Consider the following 11,733-nt stretch of genomic DNA (forward strand, 5'->3'; position numbering starts at 1 on the left):
ATTTTTTGGATGTATTGCTTATGTGCATGTGCCAGATGAGAAGAGGAGGAAGTTGGATCCAAAAGTTGAATAATGTGTGTTCATTGGGTCATGCACGAGATACAAAACATACAAATGTTACAACCCAGAGACAATACATGCTCTCATAACTAGAGATGTGATATTTAATGAGATAGCTAGTTAGTATAACCAAAGTGAGAGTGTTATATAATTGATGCCAATGAGTATGTACACTTACCATTGGAGTCTAGTATGTCTAGCCCACATGAGACATCTACTAGTGACAATGTGACTCCATGGTCAAGAAGATTAAGACATGAGGCGAGCACTAAGAGTAGTGCATTGGATAAAGGTAAAAAAAAGGTTGAAGACATTGGTATTGGGAATGCAAGTTATGACTCATCTAGTTCAAAGAGTCTTAATGATGAGTTAGGAATCCTAGTGGTAAGAAATCCAGGTGTAAGGAATGACAGGTATATACAGCCACATGCTAGAGTTCAGGGAGCCATTGAGGAGGTCACAAAGGGTGAGATATCTAGTATAGAGATTCACTTCTAGTGGGCATGCTATGCATTATGCATATATGACATCTATGGTTCAGCATGTGGAGTCTTCTTGTTTTGATTAGCAAAGAAGCATGGGGACAAAGGTATGGATGAAGAGATGGATACTTTGGCACATAATGATACATGAGATTTGGTTGTGTTACCAAAAGGAAAGAATGTGATTGGATGTAAATGGGTTTACAAAGTCGAATGTAAGTCAGATGGATCTGTGAAAAGGTATAACACAAGGTTGGTCGCTATAAAGGTTATGCACAAACACATGGACTTGATTATGATGAGACATTTAGCCCAATGGCTAAAATGGCTATAGTAGAGTTTCAAGAAGAAGTGTTTGTGTATTTAGCTGGCCTTTCATTACCAAACTGGATCCATGGCCATATATAATGTGAACCACTTAAGCTAGGCTAGGGAACTATAAAAGTGTGGATGAGTACAGCTTGAGGTAACACGCCCCCCTACCTAGACTTGTTTTCATACTCGGAAGCTTCATCGCACTGTGAGCAGGGTGAGTGAAAAGTTACAAATGACATCATGTCGTGAAAGAGGGTTTATCAAGAAGGGATGCAATATTATGGACATGCCACATTGGAAGAATTCTGTCATAAAACATTCTTGACTTGCTTCATATCCTTAGTATTATGCTCAAGGGCCCTCTGGGCATTCTCCATTTGTTACTTGCATCTCACTTGACTTGGTGCATGCCTTTGTTAAATCTTTATTGCACTTGAAAATGTGATTTGCACCTTGTGGTGAACCACCTTATTGGAGTCTATCAAGGTGGTCCAGCTTGTTGGACTTTATCATCATCAAGGTGGACTAGCTTATTGGGCTTTATCAAGAGGAGCCACCTTTTATATATATAGTGTTATTTCTTTGGTGCTAATTTCAACCTGGACTTTAAGATCATAGCCACCTCATTTTGTAAGGAATTCTTGATTGCATTTAAGAGGAGTAACAGTTTCCAATCTACCTTTTGTTTCCCCCTTAAGCTTTTTGCTTCATATAAATTTGATCTTTGAAAAATGGGAATCCAAAAGCTACAGAATGCCATAGACAATGGATTTAGCATAGCCTTCGTCTACTTTATCATTAGACATTTGTTGCATAGTTAGATGCCTTACCCTTTTCCACAATTGGGCATCCTTTTTAGCATTCTCTGATAATTTTGTCACTTTGCTGCCTATTGCAACTAATGTTGGATGCCTTACCCTTTTCCACAATTGGGAATCCTTTTTAGCATTCTCTAATAATTTTGTCACTTTGCTGCCTATTGCAACTAATGTTGAAGATCAAGCTAGAGGGGCATCTGTGATCTTGATTGTCTATTTTGTGGGCTTTGGTGGGGGAGATGGGGTTTGTTTTGGTGGTTCTAGGACTATTGGTTGTGGCATTACATCAACCTTTTTTGTCTCTAGGCCATGCTCTTTTCCCTTGCTCTTATCCTTCACTTGTCTTTGTTTCTTTCTCCTTCTTGGCTTCTGTGGCTAATTCTACCTCTCAACTTGACTCTACTATAATGTTGTCATGTTCACATTACTAATACACTTGTCTCTTTTGATTAGGCTTCTCACTGTTGTCCCCCCCACGTGTTCTTTTATTGTCATTTTTTGAGCTAGTGGGTGTCTTAAGAGGCTCCTCTTGTAGTATTAGCGGCAGTGGCAACTTGTCTAAGGCATTCATGCCTTGATAAATTACTCTTGTGAGCAGCGGGACAATCTCTAAATAAGGATCTATTTGGTTCTTCAATGAGCATGTTCTCTTAATCTCTACATCTATTGATTTGCCCAAATTTCCCTTGCTTATTGGGGTTCTAGGTAGATGTGTGCCCTATCAAACCTTGTGAGCAGTTCGACATCTACTTGAGTTGTTTTGTAGGGCTTGTAGAAAGATGTGTAGTATATAATCTACAAGGTATAATTACATGGGGCAAGATTACTTCCTCCCACAAGTTTGGCTTTAACTTATTTGACTTGAAACAAGTTGTCTTCTAAGTTGACCTATTTATTCTCATGAAATCCCATTCTTTGGCCACTATTTGTATAGGTTAAAGGACCGCCTGCCCAATTCTTATGTCAAATTTATGCCTTCTTTATTTTCCAATGGTTAAATAACCATTGACTCACTATGATTGTCTTAAGAGCATACGGCTTAATAGCATGTGATAAAGTCGATTCCCCAAGGAGGTAATTCAAATAATGGTAATAGCTCAATCTTCTGTAATAATTATTTTCTAAGCTCATCCTCTATTGCTAGTTTTATTTTTTTTTCCTTTTTTTCAAAATAGAAATGACTATATTAAAGGATAAAAATTAGAAATAGATACAAAATTATTTTTTCAAGAAGCATAACTTAATCAAAGTATCAACATATCATCTCATGCAATCATGTTTCTCACTTCCGTGAGATTCAGAATGTAATTCTGTAATGCTAAGTCTTTGAAAAGTAGATCTATTTCCTCAGAGATGACTTGGCTATCTTCTTCCAGGCGTTCTTTGTGGATTTGGCTAATTTTATCTTGAAAATCCTCTTGAGCCTTGTTCATTTGAATCATCTCTTCCATAGCATTCTTTGTGTATTATGCTTTGACTGCTTGCATACTAGCTTTGTAAAGAGTTCTCATCTGCAAATTTAGATCATCTGTTAGATCAAGCATCCGATTGAGAAATTTATGGTTAAAAATACATTCATTTCAGTTTATCCAGATAGCCCACAAATACTCATCACGAATAGTGTTCCATAAATCTGGAGAACAATTTATTTCCTAACATGATTTCATCATCGAAATCTAAGGTTGGTTGTCCATGAAAATACACATATAAGAGGCTATATACAAAAGCCCAAAATTGAACATATAGTCCGTATGCATCCAAGTGTGGAAATGAAGATCGTAGTGACATACATAGATGGTGTAGAGACCTCCAAGATCGAATGGAAAGACGAAGAGTCACACAATCAAGGACATGGATCTCATACCACCTGAGTCCGAAAGGGTAGGTCGTATCTCCCCTCACCACCCATGAGTGTGCGGCCACCTGGGTCAAATGTGAAGTAATGTTGCCCCACTATCAAAAGGTGATCTATGACGATGCCCGCATCAAGTGGAAAGGCCAATGGACTCCCGTCCTCCTCGATGATGAAGCTAGACAAGCTCCTACCTAGATCGAAGGGAAATATAAGGCACTCTGAATCCAAGACAATGGTCCTGTGAGATGATCTGGTGTGCGAATGGAGAGGCTAAGGAACCACCATGTCGATGGTAGCAAAGCTAGCCGTGTACCCTCTAGGATCAAATGGATAGGTAAGTTACACATCAGGGATAGGTAAGGTACACATCAGGGATCCTTGAAATAGATGTCATGGTAGCTCGTTGAAGGGAAAGCTCGTAAAGTCCATCCACATGACCATAGTGGCGAATCGGAAGTCTGAAGTACCCACCAAGTGGAATCAACACTCCTAGCAAAAACGTGGAATGCTCGTAGCGCAGAAGAACCATTGTGTATGCAACGATCGAGATGTGCTATAGGTGCATCAAAATGATGTGCCACATAGCCAGAAATCAGGTGGCCAAAGTGGCATAGAATGCACCCATAGGAAAATGTAAGAACATGGGCTCGTATTGATACCTGTGGGAGCCAAAACTTACATAGCTCAAAGTCGGTGTCATGCACGATCAAGTGTGAACCAATGCCATCGTCTCCACTAAGAACATAGCTCAAAGTCAACATCATGCAGGATCAATTGTGAACCAATGCTGTCTTCCACCACTAAACCACCACTCAAACAATCGAAGGCACGGTCCATTGCATTAATGTGAGTAGAAGCACGATCTGAAACATGTACTACATCCTCAAGTGCGAGATCCTCTATGTGTGCGTGATCCATCAAGGTAGAAGCATAATCAATAGGATCACCATAGCCCTCATCATCACTAGAGATGGATAGAGTGTCTACACATGAGAGGTAAGTAGAGTCCCCATCCTCGGAAACTCTAAGATCACTAAGGTCATCCCTATATGAATGATCTATAACAATCTGGATGATGCCCCTATATGACCTAGATCCCAAGACACATCTATCTCTAATAACAATGGGTCTAAATAGACATCTAGATCAAATGAAAAGCTCTCTAGATCCATAAGCATAATCCTCTCTCTCCTAAGAGGTCTCACCTCTTGAAACAAAGTTATCGTCGCTATGCTCATGTGCAATGCCTAACTACCCAAATATATGCACTCAACCCAAGTGAATGTTTCCAGGTATGCTATTAGAGCTAGGAGAAAAGATAGAATCATAGATATCCCCATGAATAGAAGACCTAAAAGAGTAGTCTAACTCATCTAGCAGTAGGAACTCAGGTCTATGCAGGGTAGCACTAATCTTGAGAGGTACAATGGATGTCTCACTAACCAAATGCACACTATCCTCTAGAATGCCCTCAAGATCATCTAATGCATTGTAATGATCTGTAGAAATGTAGACCTATATGCATAGAAATATCCTCACATGTAGTGCTCAATATGTCTGGATTAAGGAAAGCTTGAGAGATTAATACTCAGCTTTGAACATTAATACTAAGCTTTGAACATTAATACTAGTCCACTTGATTGAGTTGTAAACAACCTAATCTGAGGATAATTTTCACAAATCACTACAATTTAATCTTTCTTTGCAAACATTTCTTAGCATTTTCAACCGTTTCTTGGTATTTGAATTGTTTTCTTGCAAGAATTCACACAAGAACTACAACAAATAGCAAAGAGATGTAAAGAATATGTAGGATTTAACAAATATCACTCACAATTGTGAATCTTTGCACCAATCTTGCTCTCTGCATTGATCTTAAAATAGATCTTCACTGTCTTTCAACTCTGCACTTGAATCTGCACAGCAACCATATTCTGCACAGCAACTATATTTTGCACACTTGTTAAAATTGCATCAAGTTTCTATACACTTTCTTGAAACTACACCAAGATTCTGCACACTTTCTTGAAACTGCACCAGAATTTTGCACTGCAAATAAGGGCTCTAAAGACTAATCTCTGAAAAAGTATGCTACCTAAGAAAGATAATGCAAGGAATCACTCAAAACTGGTTGTGCTAAAGTTTTTATAAACCCTAATTTCAAAAATCCAGAAAATTTTTAAGAAATCCAAATCAAGAAGATCAAGAAATTCAAGAAATCAAGCAATAAAGTTGATTAAGGTTTTTGAAAGCAATGATTAATACAAATTCAAAAATGATTAACATAAATTTCATTGCTAATCTTCTCAAATCAAGAAATTAGTAAATCTGAAAAGTGTGTAAAAATCAATTCTAAAAGTAATACACTAATCATGATCAAGAAAATGCATTATGAAAAATCAGATTAATAGTAATCCAAAAATGATTATCACTGATTATGATTAAAAATTACATTCTAAAAATTGAATTAAGAATAATCCAAAAATGATTAATTTTCTAATCACCTCCCCTAAAGAAGGATCTAAGCGAAGAGCTTTGATACCAATGAAACAAAGTAACATCTAGATTAGCTTGAAATTAGCTTAATTAACTTAGATTAAGAAAATCTTGAGAGATTAACACTAAGAACAATGAAAAGTAAAGTGTAATGATAGTCCAAAGATATCAAAAGGTGTCAAAAGATATATCAAGGTACAATAGTCCTAGAGCACATGCCTTTTATAGTCCCAAGGCCCATGTGCCCTAATCCCAAATGTAAATGACCCTAAGCCCATGTGCCTAGGCCCATCCCATGTGCATGTGCATCCCTAAAATACTTTGTTACAAGTAAGAATTGGTATATGTTTTTAAACTATCATAAATTTGTACAATTCATATCTTCTTGTTTTATATTACTTTTTAACTTTTAACTCTCAGCAAGTATTTACAAAGGTTCAATTTAATGTATTTGTTGAATTGCTGCACATATCTTTTGTTGAGAGTAATTCATATATGGATTAAATAACTATAGAGTTGATCAATTCTTTTCTTTTTGAATTAAATAATTCACTGTATTTGAGAGAATTAGGATTGTTGTAGAATATTTTATTATAGCTTACTATTCAATAAACATGTGACTCTTAAGCAGTGGGAATTGTGCAGAGATAGTCTGTGTAGAAACACATTTAAATTGATTTAACCTATGCTATAACCTTAGAAGTAATTATTCCAAGTAGAAGTATGTTAAAAGTATAGTCTAGAAGATTAAGTTTTAATTTTATACTAGGACTGCCTTCTCCCCATTAGGTGCCTGAAAATCTCCTAACCAAACGTGGCTATTATGAGGGCACATCTACAGTGTGGATCCCCCAACGATCCAAATCTCACCCTCATACACCGATACCCCGAGCTCCTCATCCCCCTCATAGGAAACCAATTCGCCAAAACCACAAGCCTACAGGGTACAGGACAAATGCTGGCCCAAACGCTCTCCGCGGCCCCCTATCCTCAATCACACTCTTAGTCGGGCCCAAAACCAACCTCTAGGTGGATCTCTAAACCTCTACTATGAGCCCAACATTTCTATGAGGGAAATCAACACATTTGGATCCCCAAAGAAATCCTATTGTTTCAATCCCATCTAATGTTTCTACTTAAATGGTCCCTGGGGAGTAATTCCACACACCATGTAAGGTCCCATGCCGGTGTATTTAATTTTCTTTTCTTGTCTCTAACATCAAGCAGAAGTACAATATCTCCCACATGAATCTTTTTGTCCTTTAACTGGCAATCATACCATTGTTTCCTTTGTTGTTTCTCTATGATCATCCCTTGGAGTGCATAGTGCCTTTCTTCATCTAGTCACTCGAGTATATGTACATGATCACAAAGCTCATGGCCGTCCCATTTCTCAGCAACAAATATTCTAAGACTTGGCACTAAAAAGTCCCATGGCATAACAACCTCGAGTCCGTATACAAGCTTAAATGATGTGCAGCTAGTAGCTACCTTGTAAGACATTTGATGTGCCCATAAAGCTGTAGAGAGCTCTAATTCTTGATTGGTTCTTCTAACACTTATAGTCTTTGTTAAAATAGCAACTAATATTTTATTAGTGCTTTCTACTTGTTTGCTCGGGGGTTATATGGGGATGATTTTCTATGAGAAATCGTAAATTTCTCAGTCAATATTTTAGTGGTTTTATTTAAGAAATGTGTACCTTGGTCGCTTATGATCTCCAAGAGGGCAACTAAATCTTGTGATTATATTATCGTACATAAATTTTGTTGTTGCTAGAGCATCAGCCTTTCTAACTGCTCGAGCCTCAACCCAAATGGGATATAATCAGTGACAGTAATAATGTACCTGGCCGGAGATCCACGTACAACTAGACTAATAGGCCAATAAAATCAAAGCCCCATTTCTTAAATGGTTTATTTACCGAGACAAGGTGTAGGGGCACGGAATCTTTTTTCCTTGGTTTCAAACATCGTTGGCACTCATCGTAGCCTTGTACAAATAATGCACGGTCCTTGAATAAGGTAGGCCACCAATAGCCCGTGAGCATAATTTTGTGTGTAGTTATAACTATTGCAAAGTGGCCACCACCAAATCCTTGATGGGCTTCTTCCATTATTTATAACGTTTCATTCTTCCTAGGGCAACGCCTAAGAATGTTATCCTTACCTCTCTTATATAGTTGACCCTCAATGAGTTGATCAATAATCTGCACTTTGTTTAATTATTTGTCTAGCTTGCGTATGTTTGTCAACTCATGAGCGAGAACATCTACAATTTGTTTACCTTGAATCAACAAGAAATAAAGTTGCATCTGCTAAGTCATCATCAATCCCAATTGGTGGCTCTCCATTAGGTATTCTTGACATATGGTCTGCCATGAGATGTTTCTTTCTTGGATGTACCACAACCATAAAATCACATTCAAGTAGGATCAACATCCATTACATGATTCTACATATGGCATAGGGTTTATTAACAAGATAAAGCAGTGCTTGATGATCTACATATAGAAACAAATTGATTAGCCAAGAGGTAATGTCTAAATTTCTTCACAACATACACCATGGCTAATCCTTGGTGTTCCTTTGTGGTGTAGTTCACCTCAGCATCATTTAGCTGTCTGCTTGCGAAGCTTATGGGGTAGTCTAGCGTGTGTTCATCGGGTTGGGCTAGCACATAACCAATCGCAAAAATGGATGCATCAAAATGAACATGAAAAATGATATCCCAGTTAGACGGCTTTAGGATGGGCGCTGATGTTAGACCCTTTTTAAGCTTTTCATGAGATTCTTGGCATTCAATCCACCTAAAGTCTATGAGCAACTTGTATAATGGACGTGCTATCTTGGCATAGAAAAGGATGAACCGACAATAGTAACCAACGTGGCCCATGATTCTTTGTACTCCCTTGAAGTTGACAGGGGTGAGAGTTCAAGAATCAGTTTAACTTTTCCCTCATCTGTGGATATCCCATTTTTAGACACAATATGATCCAAAATCAAACTGTTCTTGACCTAAAATTGACATTTATGGGGGTTGAGGGATATGAGATAATATCGACACTTCTCAAAGACCTTGCACAAACATTGCAGATGCTCTTTCAATGATGAATACACACATAAATTGTCCAAGAATACTTCTAAAAAGTGTCGCAAAAATCATTTAAATGCATGATTCATAAGTCTTTGGAACGTGGTGGGGGGCATTAGTCAAACCACATGACATTATTTTGAACGCAAATACCCCATATTCTATGATGAAAGTTGTGTTTGTTCTCCTTGTTGGCAATAGATATTTGATTATAGCCCAAGTAACCATCCAAAAAACAATAAGCTTCTTTTCTTGGTGCTCCTTCCAACACATGTTCACTAAATGGAAACGGGTAGTGATCTCTGCATGTGATGGGCTCACCTTCGTCAAATCTATGCAAACCCTGAGCTTTCCATTCCTCTTGGGCACAACCCCGATAGGTGAGACCCAAGTTGGATGCTTAGTTTCATAGATGAATGTACACTCGATGAGCTTGTTTATTTCTTCTTGAATTTGTGAGGATTCATAGGGTATGGTCTTTGATAGACAAGTTTTGCGACTCAGGTTTCATGGGGGTATGGTATGTTCACAAACTTCACGAGGTATGCCTTGCATGTCCTTGTAAGTCTGCACAAAGCAGTCCCTAAACTCTTGCAGTAACTAGCAATTCTTGCTCCTTGAGGTGTGAAAGATCTGTAATAATGAAAACAGGTTTCCTTGGTTAGCCAAGTCCACCTCCTTGACTTTGGTGGAGCCATCATAACGAGAGGTGTTTCTTTTTCTTCTTTTTTGGCGTCCTTTGACCTTTACCCGGAGCTTTATCAAACACGAGCCCAATAGTAAGAGCTTTAAACCTATAGGGTGCTTTTTCAATATCTTAGCTGAGATATAAGATGAGATTTAACGGATTTCAAATCTACACGCATGTGCCATATAAGATGAGATTTAACGGATTTCAAATCTACACGCATGTGCTCGCCATTAGGGTCAAATACACTTGATTGTTTGATGGGGGCATCTTGCAGCTCAATGGAGGAAGAGTTGCTCTCGGTGCTTTTGGTCGATGAGGAATTTCTAGGAAAGCCAACCGTTTCTTTCATCTCCAAATTATCTTCTAGTTGAATAACATCCTTGATTCTCCTTTATTTCTCTCCACCAAGTGCAATTAAGATGTCAAACCCCATTTAGCTCCTTGTTTGGCAAAAGCTCTAATGAAAGCTGCTTTGGCAGAGCTGCCATATTGCGTTTCTCTTCAGGCTTCAAAGTGCGAAACCTTTGTCGACAGGCTTTGTCATCTGGGGTGAGACTGAAAGCATGGCTTTTTTGCTAAGGATGCCATTTAGTTAGCCCACCAATTAAAAACTGAGGCCATGTTGTTGAGGCCATGTTGTGAGGACAACAGAGGTTGATCGAGCGACATACCAAGGCCAAAATTGCTGCTGCAAATTCCAAGGGTAAACGCGATAGTGCTTCACTCCCTGACATGAGAATTTTTCACTCTCTGAAATGGGAGTATGCAGTGGAAACCCAGACACTTTGCAACAAACTGACCAAACAAACATACCAAATATCTTGGGCAAAACTGTGCACATCAAACAATAGGATCCTTCACTTGGGCATTGTGGGCTGCATAAGGTTGTGCTTTCTCAGTTTCTTCATGGGATGCTTGAATAGTAACAAGGAATCTGCCTTGAGCACCATGTAGGGACTCTACCTTTGCATGTGCAAGAACATATATTGCGTGACAACTCTTGTGGTCGATGGCTAGTTGTGGTCCTGCATCCTGAGTATCTTGTACATAGATATGGTTGTTGTCATCTATGTCTCCAATTTGAAGCAGTACTTGTTGAGGTGTAGGGAGAGTCAACATAGAACCTGTTCCATGTAATACAACCTGCCTCAACTTGGGGCAGGAAAGCGCTTGAGAGAGCGCTTCGCTAGGTCCACAAGGAAGGCCCTGCAAGATTGATACCATGAGGGAGACCCTCTACCAAGGGGTCTCAGTAGATTGAGGAAGAAAGAAATTGGTTGGTTGTGCTACATAGACACGAGAAAGAAACAAGAATAAGAAAGAGAAGGTAAAGAGGGAGACAGTTACTATTAAAACGATATTCTTGGTTTACATGTTATAATCGAGTACATGATGTAGGCTATTTATAGCCTTTGAGACCATTACATGTTGTTATGGCTCACCCTAACTTCCCTTGAAACACATCCAACAAGAAACTACTTGGTGAACCGCAATTGTCGTAAAGGATCTTTCTAATGGCTGAGCTCGTAACCCTTGAGCTCTCCAACTCTACAACTCCTTGAGAAGCAATTCCACCGCACCTCCCATGAGCATTGTCACACCGCCATGTTGCACTATGGGTACTCTCCCTCCTCTCACATCACTTTACTCACACACACTCACTAGCATGCATTAGGGAGAGAGATTAGCAAGAGAATTAGCAAGAGCTAGACTCAATTACACAATGGAAGAGTATGTTTTATTATGAGAGAAATTCACTTATATACATGGCCATAAGTGTTCACACTCACTTAAACTGTGGTGGCTGGCGGGGCACTTTAGGCTCATAAGAGGCCTAATGCTATTACAATGGCTACTCACATAATATATCCGTCAAGTACATCACTTGGGACTTCATCCTACCACATACTCTTGAAGTGGGAA

The sequence above is a fragment of the Cibotium barometz genome, chromosome 9 (genome assembly GCF_041138505.1).
Source record: "Cibotium barometz isolate CiBa-2024 chromosome 9, ASM4113850v1, whole genome shotgun sequence".
Classification (NCBI taxonomy): Eukaryota; Viridiplantae; Streptophyta; class Polypodiopsida; order Cyatheales; family Cibotiaceae; genus Cibotium; species Cibotium barometz.